This window comes from Gigantopelta aegis, chromosome 9 (genome assembly GCF_016097555.1).
Source record: "Gigantopelta aegis isolate Gae_Host chromosome 9, Gae_host_genome, whole genome shotgun sequence".
In the NCBI taxonomy this organism is placed as follows: Eukaryota; Metazoa; Mollusca; class Gastropoda; order Neomphalida; family Peltospiridae; genus Gigantopelta; species Gigantopelta aegis.
The window spans coordinates 79897106-79917613 of record NC_054707.1 but is presented as its reverse complement, the minus strand read 5'-3'; positions in this window follow the sequence as shown (position 1 = coordinate 79917613).

Sequence of the window (20508 nt, the reverse complement as noted above, 5' to 3'; positions counted from 1 at the left end):
ACAAGAAAGTCACATGACATGCTGTCAAAGTTGAAGGTTGTCAAACATGGATTTTACACATTAGAACATTCGTTTAATAGTGTGTGAATCCACCCCTGGCGCGAATACACTCGACCCATCGTTGCCTCATGCTGTTGATCAGACGTCTGAAGAACTCTTGGGGAATGGCCTGCCACTCTGCCATAAGAATTTGACCCAGATCATGAAGGTTGGCCGGAGGGGCATGGTTATCCCGAACTCTCCTGCCTAATTCGTCCCAGGCGTTCTCTATTGGGGCCAAGTCAGGCGAATATGCTGGCCAATCCATCCTGGCGATACCTTGTTGTCTGAGAAAGTCCGTTACCACCCTGGCGCGGTGGGGTCTGGCATTGTCATCCTGCAGAACTGCCCCGCCGCCAATCTGCTGAAGGCCTGGGAGAACCAACGGCCGGATAATCTCATTCAGATAGCGGATTCCATTCAGATTGCCATCCACCACATAGAGGGGGGTCCTGTGGTGGATAGAGATGCCGCCCCACACCATGACGCTGCCACCACCGAACCGGTGACGTTGTCTAACGTTAACGTCAGCGAAGCGCTCCCCAGGACGTCTGTAGACACGAACCCGACCGTCGTTGAACTGAACCTGGACTCATCAGTGAACACCACCCGACCCCACTGAACAAGTTGCCACCGCAGATGAAGCGTGCACCAGTGACGTCTGGCCGTTCTGTGACGTCGTAGGAGTGGTGGTGGAAAAGCCTGGCGACGGCAGCGTAGATTATTGGCTCTCAGACGATTGCGTATGGTTTGATCAGACACTCGAGTTCCAGTCGCAGTCCGCAGATTGTCACGTAATCGGCGTGCAGTGGTTGTGCGTTCACGTAGAGCCATATTGGTGATGTAGCGGTCCTCTCTATGTGTAGTGCTTCGGGGTCATCCCGAACGTGGACGATTTCGAACAGAATTCGTTGCTTGGTACCGTTGCCACAGTCGGCCAACGACACTCTGACTGACACCAAGTCTCAGAACAACATTTCTTTGCGTATTTCCATCCTGAAGCCAAGCAATAGCCCTTCCTCGATCTTCGATAGTCAGTTGACGTCGTACCATTGTCGAATTTGGAGTGTGCACCGTACACGAACGCAAGCTCCAATTATACGGAAATTCAGCATTGGGAACATGGAATACACGTGCAAAGCGTGTAAATGAAGCGCTTTGTGAAAAAGCAAGTTATGGGCACTTAGCAGACCTTTCGCTTTCGCCCTAATTTACGTGCAAATGTAAGCATGTTTTCGCCATTAGAACTAGTCGACAGTGTCAATGACAGTGAATTTTAATTCATTTATGGGTTGCTTAGACCCACTTTCGTCAAAATGGAACAATACCATGCGTGACATTATGGTCTAGCTAATATAACTGACATTCAGAAAATAATATCGAAAATATCGTCTGACCCTTAAATTCTTTTGAGTAGTTTTCTCTTTACTCTTCGTATCTCCTTCTTTTATCCCTCAGACGTATATCCAAAATCATATATAAATCGTATACCATAGTAAATATACTGAACTCCATTCAAAACGTACCAGTAAGATATGTCGTTGTAAATAGAATAATAGAAAAATAATAATACATTGAACTGATTTTGTAGAATTGAATGTAATCTGGCAGGCAATAAATAAACCATGCATTGTACACAAGGGTAAGGGGTATTGTGTATTCTATAGCAACCTCACATATTTGATAGGTAAAAATTGGGTGGTGCGGTTTTTTAATACAGTTTAGCATATGTTAGATGTATTGTGTTAAATGAATTATGATATTAAAGGTTTCAGTATATTAACGGTAGGACAGTTTTCAAAATGTGATCAAGTTGTTACAGGTTTACATCATATTTAAAAGGTCCCTTGCTGCTAATGGGGAAATGTAGCGGGTTTCCTCTAAGACAATGCGTCAGAATTATCAAACGTTTGACATGCAATAGCCGATAGTTAATACATTAATGTGCTCCAGTGGTATCGTTGAACAAAATAAACTTTTGTTTTCGCAATGCAGATTTGTATTTTTGATGTTGGTGTTATGGTGCAATAACCACATCTCGTCTCTGTCATGATATTTGAGTTGCCCGTGATAAAACAGGCCGGTTTATTGGCAGTGTTATGGTGCAATAACCACATCTCGTCTCTGTCATGATATTTGAGTTGCCCATGATAAAACAGGCCGGTTTATTGGCAGTGTTATGGTGCAATGACCACATCTCGTCTCCGTCATGATATTTGAGTTGCCCATGATAAAACAGGCCGGTTTATTGGCAGTGTTATGGTGCAATGACCACATCTCGTCTCCGTCATGATATTTGAGTTGCCCATGATAAAACAGGCCGGTTTATTGGCAGTGTTATGGTGCGATCACCACATCTCGTCTCTGTCATGATATTTGAGTTGCCCATGATAAACCAGGCCGGTTTATTGGCAGGGTTATGGTGCAATAACCACATCTCGTCTCTGTCATGATATTTGTGTTGCCCATGATAAAACAGGCCGGTTTATTGGCAGTGTTATGGTGCAATGACCACATCTCGTCTCTGTCATGATATTTGAGTTGCCCATGATAAAACAGGCCGGTTTATTGGCAGTGTTATGGTGCAATGACCACATCTCGTCTCTGGCATGATATTTGAGTTGCCCATGATAAACCAGGCCGGTTTATTGGCAGGGTTATGGTGCAATAACCACATCTCGTCTCTGTCATGATATTTGAGTTGCCCATGATAAAACAGGCCGCAATAACATTGGTCTATCGAGACTAATCTCGAGTGATGGATGAGGTAAACTACCTTGTACCATGTCCCCATGACGTCACCATGGTCGTAAAGAAGTTTTATAATTTAATTTTAGCGGGCACATTTTACCTTTCTTCATAGTCCGAATCTGAAGTAGCAAATGTGTGAGTTTTTGCAGTTTATGGACTACCTGCTTCGATAAGCTGTAGCGATCGAGCGCCGACGACACGCCCCGGAAAAAATTATGCATTTGTCGCTTTTGGTTTTAGTGGGGAACCTAGTATCTTGCTCAGCTTGATAACTATCATGTAGACAATAGATATGTTGGTGAACTTTTGCACTAGCTTTGTCATGGTTTTATATTGAGGGGTAGGCTACCCTTTCGTGACTCGTGTTATGAGGCAACAGGAAGTTGGAGGGGGGAGTATACTTTTCAAGACTGTTACACAGGGCTCACGGAATATATTTGAAAATGGGGGGGGGGGGCGATTGGGCAAATGTCTGGGTGAAAATATATGTATTTGTGGGTCCGAATCTTCGCGAGTTGGGGGAGGAGATGCTGAATGGCTGAAAAAAGTTACGCCTACAGGTCATATAGATATCAGCAGGAAGTAAATTAGAACTAGCATTAGTAATAAAGTTCTATGTATAAATCTTTAAAAATAAAACAATTATTTTCTTCAAAATAAAATCAAAATCAAAACAAACTAAAATTAAATATTATTAAATAGTTTTGCTTAATTTTCCATTACATTACTATTCATCCGCAGCATTTTTAAAAAGGGCACCTCCAGTACTGAGGGAGTTAGCGTTTAAAGGACGCTTATAGCAAGGGGAAGATCCCCCCCCCCCCCCCCTCGCCGAATGTTCGAGTCCACAAATATAATATTATGTATTTTCATTCAGACATTCGCCCCATACCCGTCCCTATTTTCAAATATACTCCGTGGGTCCTGTGTAATAGTCTTGAGAAGTGCTCTACGCCCTCGATCATTACACCCGTTATTCAACGGTCGCAATAACAGTGGTCTAACTAGACGAATTTCGCGGAAAAGGATGATGTAACTATAACTTATTTATCCTATAATTTACTCATAATTCCCATGTCATAAACCCATTTGATATTTGCAATTATCCTATAACTTACCCATGATATCCATGTCATAAACCCATGTGATAATTTTAGTGTATTAACCCGGTTAATAATGGTATGCAAATTTGCAATGTGTCACGGGGATCCTATAATACCCGTAACTGAATAAAACACGATTATCCAAATATCTCTCCAAACTGTATATCTATTAGATCTCTCTGTATCGGGCAGTTCAAAACCCGAGTGGCTCGGTTCTAGGTATGATCAGAGATAAGATCTATATATAAAGTATATATAATATAGCACGTTTAGTTCACTAGAAAACACAACAAAAACACAATACACTTTGGAATCTGTATTAATACTACGCTGACAAATGTACTGCCGCAGTAGTTAATTAACAACAACAAATAATAACAACCCAGAACTGATCACTTAATTAGTTAATCTCTAGGTGTCTAGTTTACACAATATTCTAATCACTTCACCGTGACACAACAGCCACACGTGTGATAATTGAGAAATGCTTCCAGGGGAACTTAATTAATAAAGGAATTACAACTCTATTCCTAACTGGTTAATTTTTAATTAACCCTTAACTACTCATTCAGTAACCTTGTAATGCAGAATTAATACTGGTACCTATCACAATAAAGACAATAACCTACAGTTTACCTAGGTCCTCTAGGATGACTGGTTAAGCTTTAATAATTTTTAGAACAATGAATCCTATAGTTTACTTCGTCAGTTTACCGGAAACACCGTCTAAATAATATGTGTATAATACAGTATTAAAATATTTAAAGTCACATCAATCACATCAAGGTTATACACAGAGCAGAAAAATATATTTACCACGTCCGGACTGAACTTATATATTATGTTCAGTGGACGACGTCCGTTTCCCCTGCAGCCTTCCTATGTTTCTCCCCGATATCTCTAAAATCCTATCTATTTATTCAAAATCCGAATATCGCCTGGGGGCACAAGGCGGCACCGAATACCTACAAGTGATATTTCCACAGCGACCATGCCGGCATATTTTTCTTAGAAGCCTAGACTGGTCGTCGCCTAGTTCGCCAGCAATGATGATGATAACTAGTTTAACGTGCCCATATACCACTAGGGTTTCGAACACGCCCATCCCGAGTCCGACCTCCGATAAGATCGGTGGCCTGACTCGGGATGGAGGGGGGGGGGGGGGGGTAGAAACTGGGCAGAATTTTGAAAATAGCAATTAGTAAAGAAGTTAATAGATAAAAAAATAAAAAGGTTACAAGCCAAAAATAAAAAAGAATTGACTGCTCGGTCGAATATTTATATAATTTGGAGCATTTTAGAAGGACAGTCCAAAATTAAATAAGAGAAAGAAGAGAGGATCGGACTATTTAATAATATTTAAAAAAAAAAAAGTAATTTCGACATAAAATTTTGAACGCAGATCTAAAAGTTTAAAGTCCGATCGATATGTCCACGCGAGTGGCCTCGTTAAGGCCGTTTGGGTGCACAGCATCTACGGGGAGGTGATGTTGTTCCTCTCCTCAAAGTGAGGCACCAGTCTCCTGTAGCTGTGGGTGTTAAGGCAGTGGACCATCTGTGGGTACTGGGCGCCGGTGACGATCTTCATGATTCTGTGGATGGTGTTGTTATCCATGTCATGGCTGAGGAATCCCTGTCGGTAAAGATCATCCCGGCGCGACGTCACTACTATAGCTTCCACTCCCCGTAGTTTGACCGTGTGGATGGCGACCTGGTGGCCATCGGGAAACGTCTTGAAGTTTTCTTCGTAGACCCCGCCTGGCAGTCTGTCGGGGTCCGTGACGTCTCCCACCAAGTACTTAGAGTACTGGCCTTTGATTTTCCGCGCTGCCACTCTCCAGTCACCCGAAGAGGAAGTAGAAGGCCGCGTCTTGGCTGGTTGGTCCTCCGGGGGGTCACGGCCTTCCTCTTGACAGCCCCAACATCCAGAGTCGCCGTCGCGGAGTCCCCCGTGGGTGGGGGTCTCGACGCAGACGAACGACGAGCGGGAACAGGTGACGCTGGTCGCGGTGCACTGGTTGGCTGCTCCACTTCCCGCATCTGAACAGTCGGTCCGGCTGGATGGCGAGTCGCCTCCCGTCGATCCGTCCGGTTTGGTCGTGGTGGGGGCGGCGACACAGACGGGACCGCCACTGGCGGTTGAGCCGCCAGCTTTGTCCCCGCCTGAGCCACCCCTGGCGCACGTTTCCTCTTCCTAGTTCCCTTCCTCTTGGCTGTAGCCGCGTCGCCATACACCAAGGTCACGGTTGCCCGTGACCCGGTGTACGCGACGCGGTACTCCAACAGCGATCCATAACTAGCGATCAGTCCCCCCAGGTGGGGGGGTAAGTTGAGAGCGCATGAAACCACGTCTAACTTCATCGCTGGTCAAACTGAGAGTCTCGCCAGCAATACCCCGATCGTACCGAACTAGCGGAGGTATTACGTAACTACTGGCCACATGGCCTCCGCATCTGATCTGGGTGTGTATTAGGCACAGCTCGACCACCGTCGCGCAGAGGTATTACGTAACAAGGTGCCCACCTGGGCTTAAGTGCATATTGGGACTGCACACGGCCCTCTAAAACAATTAATATCGCCACAGGCGAAAAGAATTAAGAGCATGTTCCGTCACACAAGGTCTCTAGGTAATGTGTTCCTGTGGATGGGTCATTTGCTTATAAGCCAATAAGACCTGTGTATCTGAGCGTAACGTTTTCAAAGAATTAGTTAAAATGCGTGACGTCAAACTAATTACCGATGGCGGCGACTGTAGTACTGTGATTTACTAAAAATGTAATTAAAATGTTATTTTAGAAGTGTCATAGGATAAATAGAATTCGCTACTCGTTTTTTTTAATGTGTAAATATCAACCTCGTCTAGTTAGTCGGTATTTGTCTCGATAGAGCCTCGATAAATACCAGTTAACATAGACTCGGTTGATATTTTCCATATTAAAAAATACTCGTGACGAATCCTCTGTTTATTAACTCGGTTAATAATGTTTCGCTATCAATAGGTCATTTGTTTACAGTCAACAAGACGTTTATACCGGAGCTTACCGTTTTGAGGAGATTAAGTTTGTGCTAATCGCGATCACATCATACTACCGGTGAGGCGCTTTCAGAACTTTGATGTACTAAATATCGAATTAAAATGTTATTTTAGAAGTGTTATAGGATGAATAGAATTCGCTAATAGGTTTTTGAATGTGCAAACTATCAACCTAGTCTAGTTAATCGGTATTTGTCTCGGTAGACCCTCGACAAAAACAGATTAATATAGACTTGGTTGATATTTTTCAGAATAAAAACCATTCGTGACGAATCCTCAATGTATGTATGAACTTACTGAGAAGCATGGGTGTGTAAAACGAAGGTTGGGCTACAGCAAACTGAAACAGCAAGAAAGATATTGACTGTATAAAAACTGATAGTTTAAACAAGAAAAATATTTAATTAAAAAGAGTAGTTCTTAAAAATGCTTCATTGGTCGAACACATATTATAACAGCCGCATATTCAGGATTCTTTGTTAAATATTGCATTGCTGGGCTTTTTTATTATGAATAGTACTCTAGAAAGGGTGCCAAAACGTCTTGTGAGATGTATTTAGCTCGATGTATTTCTTTTCTCGTGTAATCATATATTCATTCTTATGGGATATTAAACGATCTTCCATTTTGTATCATGTTTATATTTCGAGTGAAATTATTTTTAGTTGTCACGAGCTTTAGCGAGTGACAATGAAACTTATTTCAAGAAGAACATAAACATGATACGAAATGGTAGCGAGTTTAATATCCTATTTATTACCCATAATCGATCTTAAAGGGACATTCCTGAGTTTGCTGCATTGTAAGATGTTTCCGAAAAATAAAATATTTTTACGATTAATCTTGCATATTAAATATATTTTCTTCTTTAGAATATCAATGTCTGTATATTCAATGTGTTTCTAGTCGTTTTAATATTTGTAAGAAGTCCAAACTGGATTTTGTCTTCAAATAATTTCGTACGTACGAAAAAATTATAATTTGGAAATAAAATTAAATTTAACCTAGTAGAACGATCAGAAACACGTTTAATATACAGCAACTACTATTTTATGTAGAAAAATGTATTTGATATGTAATTACAATCGTTACAAAGTCTCTGTTAGTCGATAACATCTTAAAAATTGCAGCAAACTCAGGAATGTCCCTTTAATTTATATCACTCAACTCATTTAGTTGACGTTCCTGTAAGGATGTAGTGCGCCATTCGATTATGTCATTGTGTGACGTCACGAAGTGTTATGTTCCACTTGGTGTTCTGGTAGGACGTATAGCGTCAATATGCACCAAGATATTTTTAACCATATGAGTCATAATGTGTATTTCGTAACACTAAAATAGGTCAGTATATTGTTGACGGTCACAGAGTGCGCAGAGTCTGCTAGACGATGGGAAATAACAGATGTCTTACTTCGTAAAGGGTATGAAGCATCATTCTGATTATTACCGGAAGGAAGCGATCATCAAGATAAGTCTAGGAAAATCTGTCCTCAAGATATTGCAGAAGGGACGCGACAGATCCGAGAAAACGCGATGATAGACCACTAAGATCAGGACGTTCTTGATGGTCGTTTTGGTTGCCAGGAGGCATGAGAAGACATTAATTAATAGTCGAGAGGTAAATTATAGGGCTGATTCTGTTATTGCAGCGACTAAACAGCTGTGTTTTCTTTTTCAAATTCAGTCTAACATTGCAGGCATGGCGGAGCAGGGAAGCTGGGGTGGGAGGCTCTAGCCCCCCCCCCCCCCCCATAATTCTGAATAAAAAATAAAGTGATAGTAAATGTTATTATTGGTAGTAACCCCCCTCTAAAACCTCGGTCAGTCCTCTCCACCACCACCTCCGATGTCTACCTGATTCCGTCGTGCTTGCATTGGGGCCATACTTGACAAGAAAGCTTGGCTAGATTTTACTAGTAGTGTAAATAACAACAGGTGGGTAAGAGTAATCACGAGTTGCATGTGAGAACAGTCACGTTCTGTAGGTAAGAATAGTCGCATGTTGTAGGCGAGACAAGTCACGTGCTATAGATGATAACAGTCACATGTTGTTGGCGAGAACAGTCAGGGGTTGTGCGCAAGAAGAGATACGTTCTGTTGCTGAGAACAATCACGTGGTATTAATCATATTCGGAATAAACTATGTGTAATTGATTTATTCTGATATTACATTTTCTCATATCTCATTCCATACCTGTGATGTCACACAATTATTCTAGGTTTAGACTATTTTTCAAGAATCGACACCTGCGAAACAATGCAATTTGAACCTTTTATGCGTTCAGGTAAAGGATTCGAACCCACTACTGACAGAACGTATTCATTGTAAACAACAAACAAAAAACAAACAAAAAAAGTTATATTTAACGAGGCACTCAACACATTTTATTTACGGTTATATGGCGTCGGACATATGGCTAAGGACCACACAGATATTTTGAGAGGAAACCCAGTGTCGCCACTTTATGGGCTGCTCTTTTCGATTAGCAGCAAGCAATCTTTTATATGCACCATCCCACAGACAGGGTAGTACATACCACGACCTTGGATATACCAGTCGTGGTGCAATGGCTGGAACGAGAAATAGCCCAATGGGTCCACCGGCGGGGATCGACCCCAGACCGACCGCCCATCGAGCGATCGCTGTACCACTGAGCTACATCCCGCCCCTCATTGTAAACAAGTACAACACATTAGCCCACGAGGCCAAACATCTGCATCATCAAATTAACATGTGATTTAAGCCTTATAAACCTGATACTAGTGATAGTGGTGTATTCATTGTAAACAAGTACAACACATTAGCCCACGAGGCCAAACATCTGCATCATCAAATTAACATGTGATTTAAGCCTTATAAACCTGATACTAGTGATAGTGGTGTATTCATTGTAAACAAGTACAACACATTAGCCCACGAGGCCAAACATCTGCATCATCAAATTAACATGTGATTTAAGCCTTATAAACCTGATACTAGTGATAGTGGTGTATTCATTGTAAACAAGTACAACACATTAGCCCACGAGGCCAAACATCTGCATCATCAAATTAACATGTGATTTAAGCCTTATAAACCTGATACTAGTGATAGTGGTGTATTCATTGTAAACAAGTACAACACATTAGCCCACGAGGCCAAACATCTGCATCATCAAATTAACATGTGATTTAAGCCTTATAAACCTGATACTAGTGATAGTGGTGTATTCATTGTAGACAAGTACAAGACCTTAGCCCACGAGGCCAAACATCTGCATCATCAAATTAACATGTGATTTAAGCCTTATAAACCTGATACTAGTGATAGTGGTGTAATCATTGTAAACAAGTACAACACATTAGCCCACGAGGCCAAACATCTGCATCATCAAATTAACATGTGATTTAAGCCTTATAAACCTGATACTAGTGATAGTGGTGTATTCATTGTAAACAAGTACAACACATTAGCCCACGAGGCCAAACATCTGCATCATCAAATTAACATGTGATTTAAGCCTTATAAACCTGATACTAGTGATAGTGGTGTATTCATTGTAGGTTGCATAGTACCAAAGAAGAGAGTACCGTGTCAAAGTTCGATGTGCACCGTCAAATATTTACGGAGTAAAAGCAACTGTGGGTGTGATTGGTAGTAATATGTGACATTGATTATTTGTGCAAATACTATTATCCATTGACAATAAATAAATACACTTTTATTTGTTATACAGTTGTTATGCAGTATATACCAGAGGTTGAAACTAATGCGGGGTACCCCCAAAAATGGAACTGCAATTTTCAGCAAAAATGACGGTTGCTATTAAAAACATAAATTAAATCTCTTAAATGATACGTGACCCCCCATTTTCTTGCATCTAGATTAGATGTGAGGTGCCACACTTTCTATTGCTGTACTTCCTGGGTGTGTTGAAACGCTGCTTATATCAGTTTTATTAGTAAACGTTAACATTATCGGCAATAGGAATTGATTTGGTCTAATGGAACCTATAGCATATATTCACTATATTATCATTATTTTATATTGTGTGCCATTTACTGTTATTTGACAGTCATAATTGCTTAATTAGGTTACACTCAGGCATGTGAGTTCATAATGACCTTGACCTTGGCATTAATTTACTGTGCACTGCTGAGAATAGAGTTTGAAAAAAAGTCTGTGCTGACCAATTGGAGATTTTGGCCCATATTTTTTTACTTAAAATATTTTAAAGCTTATTTATCCAAGGTGATGGACATGTCATATAACACTAATCTTATTTAGGATAATAAGTCTAGGCAAGATGAAATAAGCTATTAGTAATAATTTATTTTTCGTTAAAAAATAATGTTAGCTGATATTAGGTTAAGCTTTTAGATCTCCATTAACAATGTGTATTTGAATGCAATTGGCTCTGGAATGACTATATTTAAATAACCTGATTTCTGCTGTAATTTTAACATACTTTTTAGGTTGGTGAATTATGTTTTAGGCAAATATGGGAGTTTTTACAATTGTTTTTGTGAGTTTGGCAAAAACATTAAAATCTACAGAAGTGGGTTCTGTGTAGCCATTTTGCATTCTCTTCTTTATTTGTACACAAATATAAACTTGGTAATGATAGCTTTAGGTCAGTTCATTAAATCTTGTCCATATATTCAGTGAGTTTTCTATAGTAAAGGGTATTTGAAGTATATACCAAGTACAAGAGCAATTTTGACACATTTGTTAATCTACCTAGGAGTGTGTTAGTATTATCTTCCACTATTACCACACTTGTAAAGCTATATTTTCCAATATTACTATGTAAATGATGTGTTACATTACAGATTGTAGTAATGCATACGATATAAATATTATATTCAGTTAAAACAGAAAATAATTAAAGAAAAATGACTTTCACACTCTTTCGATGGATTAAATGTGCTTTTTTTTATGACAAATAAAAAATAAAGATGTAAAACCCTAATGATAACTCTAGATATGATACATGTCTGTAAGCACCAATCACTGGAGATTATTAATAAAATATCAACCAGCCTTATAAACCTGATACTAGTGATAGTGGTGTATTCATTATAAACAAGTACAACACATTAGCCCACGAGGCCAAACATCTGCATCATCAAATAAACATGTGATTTAAGCCTTATAAACCTGATACTAGTGATAGTGGTGTATTCGTTGTAAACAAGTACAACACATTAGCCCACGAGGCCAAACATCTGCATCATCAAATTAACATGTGATTTAAGCCTTATAAACCTGATACTAGTGATAGTGGTGTATTCGTTGTAAACAAGTACAACGCACTAGCCCACGAGGCCAAACATCTGCATCATCAAATTAACATGTGATTTAAGCCTTATAAACCTGATACTAGTGATAGTGGTGTATTCGTTGTAAACAAGTACAACTCATTAGCCCACGAGGCCAAACATCTGCATCATCAAATTAACATGTGATTTAAGCCTTATAAACCTGATACTAGTGATAGTGGTGTATTCGTTGTAAACAAGTACAACGCATTAGCTCACGAGGCCAAACATCTGCATCATCAAATTAACATGTGATTTAAGCCTTATAAACCTGATACTAGTGATAGTGGTGTATTCATTGTAAACAAGTACAACGCCTTAGCCCACGAGGCCAAACATCTGCATCATCAAATTAACATGTAATTTAAGCCTTATAAACCTGATACTTGTGATAGTTATGTATTCTGGTGGAACACAGCGATGATTGTCGGAAACTAAATCGGAAATCAGATATTACACGTTTAGCATGTGCATTTCGTTCACTGATGATTTCCTGACCGAATCGTTCAGGTTAGGTCCCAAAGGATCCTATTGTTTTGGGCTATTAGTTTTGTAAATATTTTCTGCCATTTTAACAAAAAAAGAGATAAAATAGAAGTTAATTTAGCAATCATGTAATTTGTTTAATGAATAACGGATTAATTTGGAGAATGCACTCGGAAGTATAGACTCATGAAAAATAATTAACTCGCACCTACCTCGTACCTTCTCCATTACATACTTACAACAATACGAATAGAAGAGAATAGAATAGACACTCCAGCAAACAACAATACGAACATCACTACTTATTAATATTACGGTTCCCTCCCTCCCGACGGTTATCTTTGTCTCTAGGCTAGCATCAAAAAACGAAAACAGAATCACCACTTGTCGACCTTCCCTGTAACCATTATTCCAACAAACCACTGTAACCATATTACTCACAACTACATCAATAATGAAACCAGGTGATTGCGAAGACATGTTATTTTCAACAGGAAAAACAAAATGGTGTCAGGTTTTATTTGGACTGGTTAGGTGTTCGTGGATGGATTTCAGTAAAACATCGACTGTAGTCGCTGTACGTCCAGCACATCTGCGAGTTCTGACTTCAAAAATCGTCAAGGTGTATTATGCGGTGCATTATCGGCTTCTTCGGTGTCCCCAGTGAATCACCCAACAAAGCATATTTTCATGTAGTTATTGAGACCATACTACAATGAAGGGCAAGTACTTAGGTCCCATGAGTAGACCTGTATTTTGCTATGCAATCCTTTTGAGAGCCGCTCCATCATGTTAACAGTTTTCCATTAAAGCGTGATAAACTGGTTCAGGGTGATAGATTATACAGATTAGTACGCTAAGTAACTATTTAATCAGTGGCGCCACCAACGCGCTCTCGAGACGTGACCAATATTAATCATAACGGAAATATTAAGTCAAACTTAATGACTTTTGCGTCGGAATCACGTATGCAGCAAAGACCATTTATAGTTCATTGTGAATATTGGCAGATTTTTTCATCTTTTTTTTTTTTTCACTGCGAATAACTGTCGATAGTTAATGAAAATAAATTGAAAGCTGATGATGGCGGTACGCGTGTTTCTGGTCTGATTTATTTAACCTCTGCCGAGATGCCGTTCTCTTCCTGTTATTGACACCAAACCCTGCACATATCCCGTAAGACCTCCCAAGACGCTGAGTGCCGCAGGATCGCAATCATTTTGATGCCAGCAAATTGCATCCCATAGGCGACAAATATTTTAGTCTTATTTTGAGACGAGCGTTTGCTTTAACCTGACTATAAAAGTTCCCTGTGAATTGGAAACATCGATTTGTTTTGAAGTAGACATCTCAAACTGCCAATTTAATTTTGTAAATTTGAATGAAAAGTGAGGAGGCGGGCAATGGAAGTAGACTCGAAACAGTTAGGTTCTTGAAGACAGAGAAGGGGATGGGTTGTGGACCAGTGATGGAATTTCCACCTGAGATGTGATGGGTTCAGAGATCGAACCCATCCGTGGAACGTTGAGTTTTCTGGGTTTTTAGTTTTCTTTATCGATTCCTCTTTCAGTGTTTTACAATAAATATATGAATATCCGAGGTATGCGAAACTCGGTGTGTAAAACATTCTGTTTATATTTATGTTCGTGGTTTTATCCAATAAAGTTTCAATCACACTGTTCTGGACACACACACGCACCTAAGCTGTCTGGACTGTCTGCCCAGGACAGCGGGTTACTGGTTAATTGTTAGTTGTTAGTGACAGAGACTTCGATGTAGTGGCCTTATACCTACCCATTGAGCCGATAAACTCGCTCTGGGAAGGAGCCTATACCGGGAGGCGAACCCAGTACATATCAGCCTTACATTCTTTGTTTAATCAATACTCCACCGAGACTACAAACAGTGGCTACAAGTGATCTTTCTGATAGTTACAAATAGGAAGGAAGGAAATGTTTTATTTCAGGACGCACTCAACACATTTTATTTACGGTTATATGGCGTCAGACATATGGTTAAGTACCACACATATATTGAGAGAGGAAACCCGCTATCGCCATTTCATGGACTACTCTTTTCGATTAGCAGCAAGGGACTACTCTTTTCGATTAGCAGCAAGAGATCTTTTATATGCACCATCCCACAGACAGGGTAGTACATACCACGGCCTTTGATATGCCAGTCGTGGTGCACTGGCTGAAACGAGAAATAGCCCAATGGGCCCAATGACGGGGATCGATCCCAGACCGACCACGCATCGAGCAAGCGCGTTACCGCTGGGTTACGTCCCGCCCTAGTTACAAATAGTACCTTATGATGTGGCAGCTTTGGATTTCGTGTCTCATTTTCTGTCGCCAGGTCAAAATTCCGTTAGTAACAACCAGTTTGTAGAAAAGTGGATTATAGTACATTAATAGTGATATTTGAACGATTTATGTTGTTTATTGTTACAAAGATTCCACTCACTCACTCTCTCTCTCTCTCTCTATCTCTCTCTCTCTCTCTCTCTCTCTCTCTCTCTCTCTCTCTCTCTCTCTCTCTCTCTCTCTCTCTCTCTCTCTCTCTCAAATATGACCAATATAACTGATATTGATAATCAAACGACTAACTAAACAACAGATACGCATAGTCAAGCGACTAAACTATGACTAAATAACTAATACTAACTACAAACCATCTGACGAAATAACTGATTTGTCATTCAATAGAAATGGATACATTGGGAACGAAGACCGTAATAGTAAATGGAAAATATTTTATGATTTTTGATAAATGTTGACAACGTCGACCGTGAGTTAACATGGTATATCTGCAGTATATCAAATATATTGGTAATAGATCTAGTTAATTATCGATCTATGATATCTATGATATATCATTGAGTGATGTGAAATGCCAATCTTATTTCATATATTTTTATTTATTATTTAGCTTGCATGGATTTAAATAAATACAACATATCACTGCAAGTCTTTGAAAGCCATCAACTGGTACGAAATAATAAAACAACAGTAACGCCATAGACATAGTTTCCGCGTGCCTAATGTAATTATAAATCGAAAATAAAAACAATTTAACTTGTAGGTTGACATGTCACTTGCTAATCAATTATTTTTCATCATTTGCATACAAAAGGGTGTGACTTTAGATAATTTCCCAAGTCTAAAACAATTATATTGTGTAATGAAAATGAAACAATCATTTCGTGAGTTTCAAGCAATCACGGGCGTCGCGTGTTTTAAGCCGGTCTACGAAGTGGCAGTCCTCGTGTAACAACGTAGTAAGGATCTGTCGTCCTTGGTAGTGTCAGTTCTACAGATCTAGCACATTACAGTGATTGGTCGCAGCAGTGACGACCTTCTCAACATATCCATTTGATTCTGTTTTGTGCAGTGATACGACTTCAATTGCGATAACTGTTATGTTAATCAGATTTACAGTGCTGATAATATGTTTTTACAGAGGATAACACCATGGTCTGTCATTAATATACAGCTCAAATGGAATTACTCATTTAATCAATGACTCGACATGTCAATAATGACATATTGATTGTAACATAATACATAAATGTTTTATTACATGCTAACGACGCCGCCAGTGGTGTATTGGTTAGTACATCGGCATTCATTAATTTGATTACTTTATGACATCACATGTATTGTTTTAAACATCGGCTACTGAATGACAAACATTTGGTAATTCTGATACATAGTTTTCAGGGGAAACCCGCAATATTTTATCATTGGCGGCAATGGATCTTTTATATGCACCATCCAACAGACAGGATAGCACATACCACGGTTTTTGATACACCAGTCGTGGTGTACTGGCTGGAACGAGAAATAGCCCAATGGTCCCACCAACGGGGATCGATCCAAGACCGACCGCGTATCAAGCGAGCGCTTTACCACTGGGCTACGTTCGGTCTTCAACATGACAATCATGTCATATCGACTGTAGCATAGATAAATGTTGTATTAACATGCTAATGGCATCGCTGTGGCTTAGCGGTTAGCATATCGGCTATAGTTCGTTTGTTTTGTTTAATAACATCACTAGGGCATATTAGTATATTAATCATCGGCTACTGAACGCCACATAATCTTCAGAGGAAACTTGCTATATTGGCGGGAAGGGATGTTATATTTGCACTTTTCCTCAGACAGGATAGCACATAACCGCGACCTCTTATGCGGGATTCTTGTTTTGACGGAAACGAAACAGTCAGAGAATGAGACCTCCAAGAGGGTTCGATCCTCCGACCCAAGCACCATAGACGAGCGCTCTAGCGACTAAGCTAGATTCGTCGCCCACATCGACATTAAGACTGGTATGAACTGGGTTTGCACCCCAGTAACATCAACTCACCACTGGCGTTGGTTACATTGCCGAGCATGTAAAAATTAGCCTATGTAGCAAATAAACTGAAAATACAATGTTTACCTTTATGCTTTAGACGAAAGCAGAAGCGCGTGTGGTGTCATTCTACTAAAAGAAATAACCAGTTCGTCACATGGAGTTTGAAATATTACCACTCTTTACTTCGAGGGGGTCCAGAAAGGGAAGCAGCTCTCATTAAACTACCGTAGATGGACAGCACACTACAAGATATGACATTTATGTCTATAATACCGTAATCAACACTGTTTTTGCACCATAAGTATGGTAGTTGGGTCTACTAACAATATTGCATAACCTAACAGTCAAACCATTTCTGCTTCCAACGAAATAAAATAAAGAAATGGGGTACTATTTTCAATAGAACTACACTGACTGCCCATTGGACGGGATAGAGTGGCATGACCCCCTCACAGACGTCAAGACTGCTTGCTCAGAAACCATTAACCTTTTGTCTCGGCTAGACAGTCTAGATAACTAAGGTTGGCGCAGTGTGCTTGAATCTTAAATGAATAAACTCAGAAAAATAAATTAAAATGAAAAGCTAACAACGAGCGACGACGGTTCACTACTTGGTCCCGTGATATATAATCCTGCGCGCAATAAATTTGTGCACTGAAGAAGAATAGCAATATCAATATGAAGTTCAGCACTTTTATTACAGTCTACCGTTCTTGACCCTTTCATGCTGTGTTCCTATGGCGTCAATTAAAGTTGGGATGTGCGCGTCGTTCGCGTATCTAAATAACCTTCATAAACGTGTATGCGACGCCGAGTTTCTGCTGATGAATTCAACTTGGCCTGGAACCTGTCGTGGTTTTACAGTTGAACGCCTCCCAATAACATATTTACATGATGTTGTCTGCTCTAACGTTGTAAAGATATACACCAAGATTCTGAGAGTGAAACAGAGCGGGATGTAACCCTATGGTAAAGCATTCGCCTGATGCGCGGTCGATCTGGGATCGATTCCCGTCGGTGGGCCCATCTGGCTATTTCTCGTTCCAGCCAGCGCATCACGACTGGTATATCAAAGGCCGTGGTATGTGTTACCATATCTGTGGGATAGTGCATATAAAATATCTCTCACTATTAATGGACAAAATGTAGCGGGTTTTGTCAAAACTACCAAATATTTGACATCCAATAGCAGTTGATTAATAACTCAGTGTGGTTGTCACGGGGATTCTATAATTCCCGTAACTGAATAAAACACGATTATCAAAATATCTCTCCTAACTGTATATCTATTAGATCTCTCTGTAACAGGCTGTTAAACCCTAGTATGGCTCGTCTCCAGGTATGATCAGAGATACGATCTTATATAAAGTATATATTATTATAGCACGTTAGTTCTCTAGAAACACAACAAAAACACAATACACTTTGGAATCTGTATTAATCTACGCTGACAAATGTACAGCCGTAGTAGTTAATTAATAACAGCAATAATAACAACCCAGAACTGATCACTTAATTAGTTAATCTCTAGGTGTCTAGTTACACAATATGCGAATCACTTCACCGTTACACCACACCCACACGTGTGATAATTGAGAAACGCTTCCAGGAGAAGTTAATTAATAAAGGAATTACAACACCATTCCTAACTGGTTAATTTTTAATTAACCCTTACTACTCGTTGAGTAACGTGTGATAATTTAGGAACGCTTCCAGGGGAACATAATTAATAAAGGAATTACAGCTCTATTCCTAACGGGTTAATTTTTAATTAACACTAACTACTCATTCAGTAACCTTGTAACACAGAATTAATACTGGTACCTATCACAATAAAGACAATAACCTACAGTTTACCTAGGTCGTCTAGGATGACTGGCTAAGCTTTATATTACCAAATACTCGTATAATGTTAGAACAAAAAGTCTACGATTTACTTCGTCAGATGACCGAAGACACTGTCTAAAGAATATTGGTATAATACAGTATTAAAATATTTAAAGTCACATCAATCACATCAAGGTTATACACAGAGCAGAAATGATATTTACCAAAGTCCAAACGGACTAACGTTCCCGGGAAGCTTCCTTTTGCGTTCTCCTCGATATCTCCAAATCCTAGCTATTTATTATAAATCAGAATATGCCTGGGGGTACAAGGCGGTACCTCCCCCTATCATCTGAAATTCCACCTCTACTAGAGTCGATATATTTCTCTCTGATCGTCAGACTTACTGACGCCATCGTCGCCAAATCACGGTTGTAAAAACCGCACTCGCAGAGGTATTACGTAACTACTCGCCACATGGCCTCCGCACCTGGCTGGATGTGTATTAGGCGTACCGATCGAGGACCGTCGCGCGGAGATATTACGTAACAAGTTGCCCATCTGGGCTTAAGTGCAATTAAACTGCACACGGCCCTCTAACACAATTAAAATCGCCACAGGCGAAAACAAATTTAAGAGCATGTTCCGTCACAGTGATCTAATGGTGTCGTTAAACAAAACATGCTTTAAAGGGACATTCCCGAGTTTGCTGCAATTTTTAAGATGTTATCGACTAACAGAGACTTTTTAACGATTGTAATTACATATCAAATATATTTTTCTGCATAACATATTAGTGGCTGTATATTAAACGTGTTTCTTGTCGTTCTAATATTTGTACTAGGTTAAATTTCATTTTATTTCCTAAAATAAAAATTTTATGGTACATACAAAATTATTTGAAGACAAACTCCAGTTTGGGCTTCTTACAAATATTAAGACAACCAGAAACACATTGAATATACAGACACTGATTTTGTAAACAAGCTAATATATTTAATATGTAAGTTTAATCGTAGAAATGTTTTATTAGTTGGAAACATCTTACAATGCAGCAAACTCAGGAATGTCCCTTTAACTTTGTAAACAGAGCCATCACACATCGATGACTGTAACCTGGCGTGTGACTACCCCGTGTTCCTCTCACGGAGTCTGAACCGTAACCCGACGTGTGAATACTGCTTATTCTACACTCTGTTAAAAGTTAAAGTTTCTTCTCACTTATAGTCTTAGAGCGGAAATCCGCTACATTTTCCATTAGTAGACAGGATAGCACATACCACAGCCTTTGATATGCCAGTCGTGGCGCACTGGCTAGAGCGAGAAATAGCCCAATGGGTCCACCTACGGGAATCGATCTTAGATCGACCACGCATCAGGCGAGCGATTTACCATTGGGCTACATCCCGCTCGCGATCTGTTTATAATTAATCAAACAATGATTGAATCCTCGCAAACTAACGTCGCGTGTAGATGGCATATGGGTTAGGATGAGTATTTCGTAACTGATAAATCTAAGCGCTGTGTGAGAATTAATGAAACATCGGACACACAGGTGACCCCTGGGATCTTTTATGACAGTCCCGGAATTCCCTGGAAACGTCG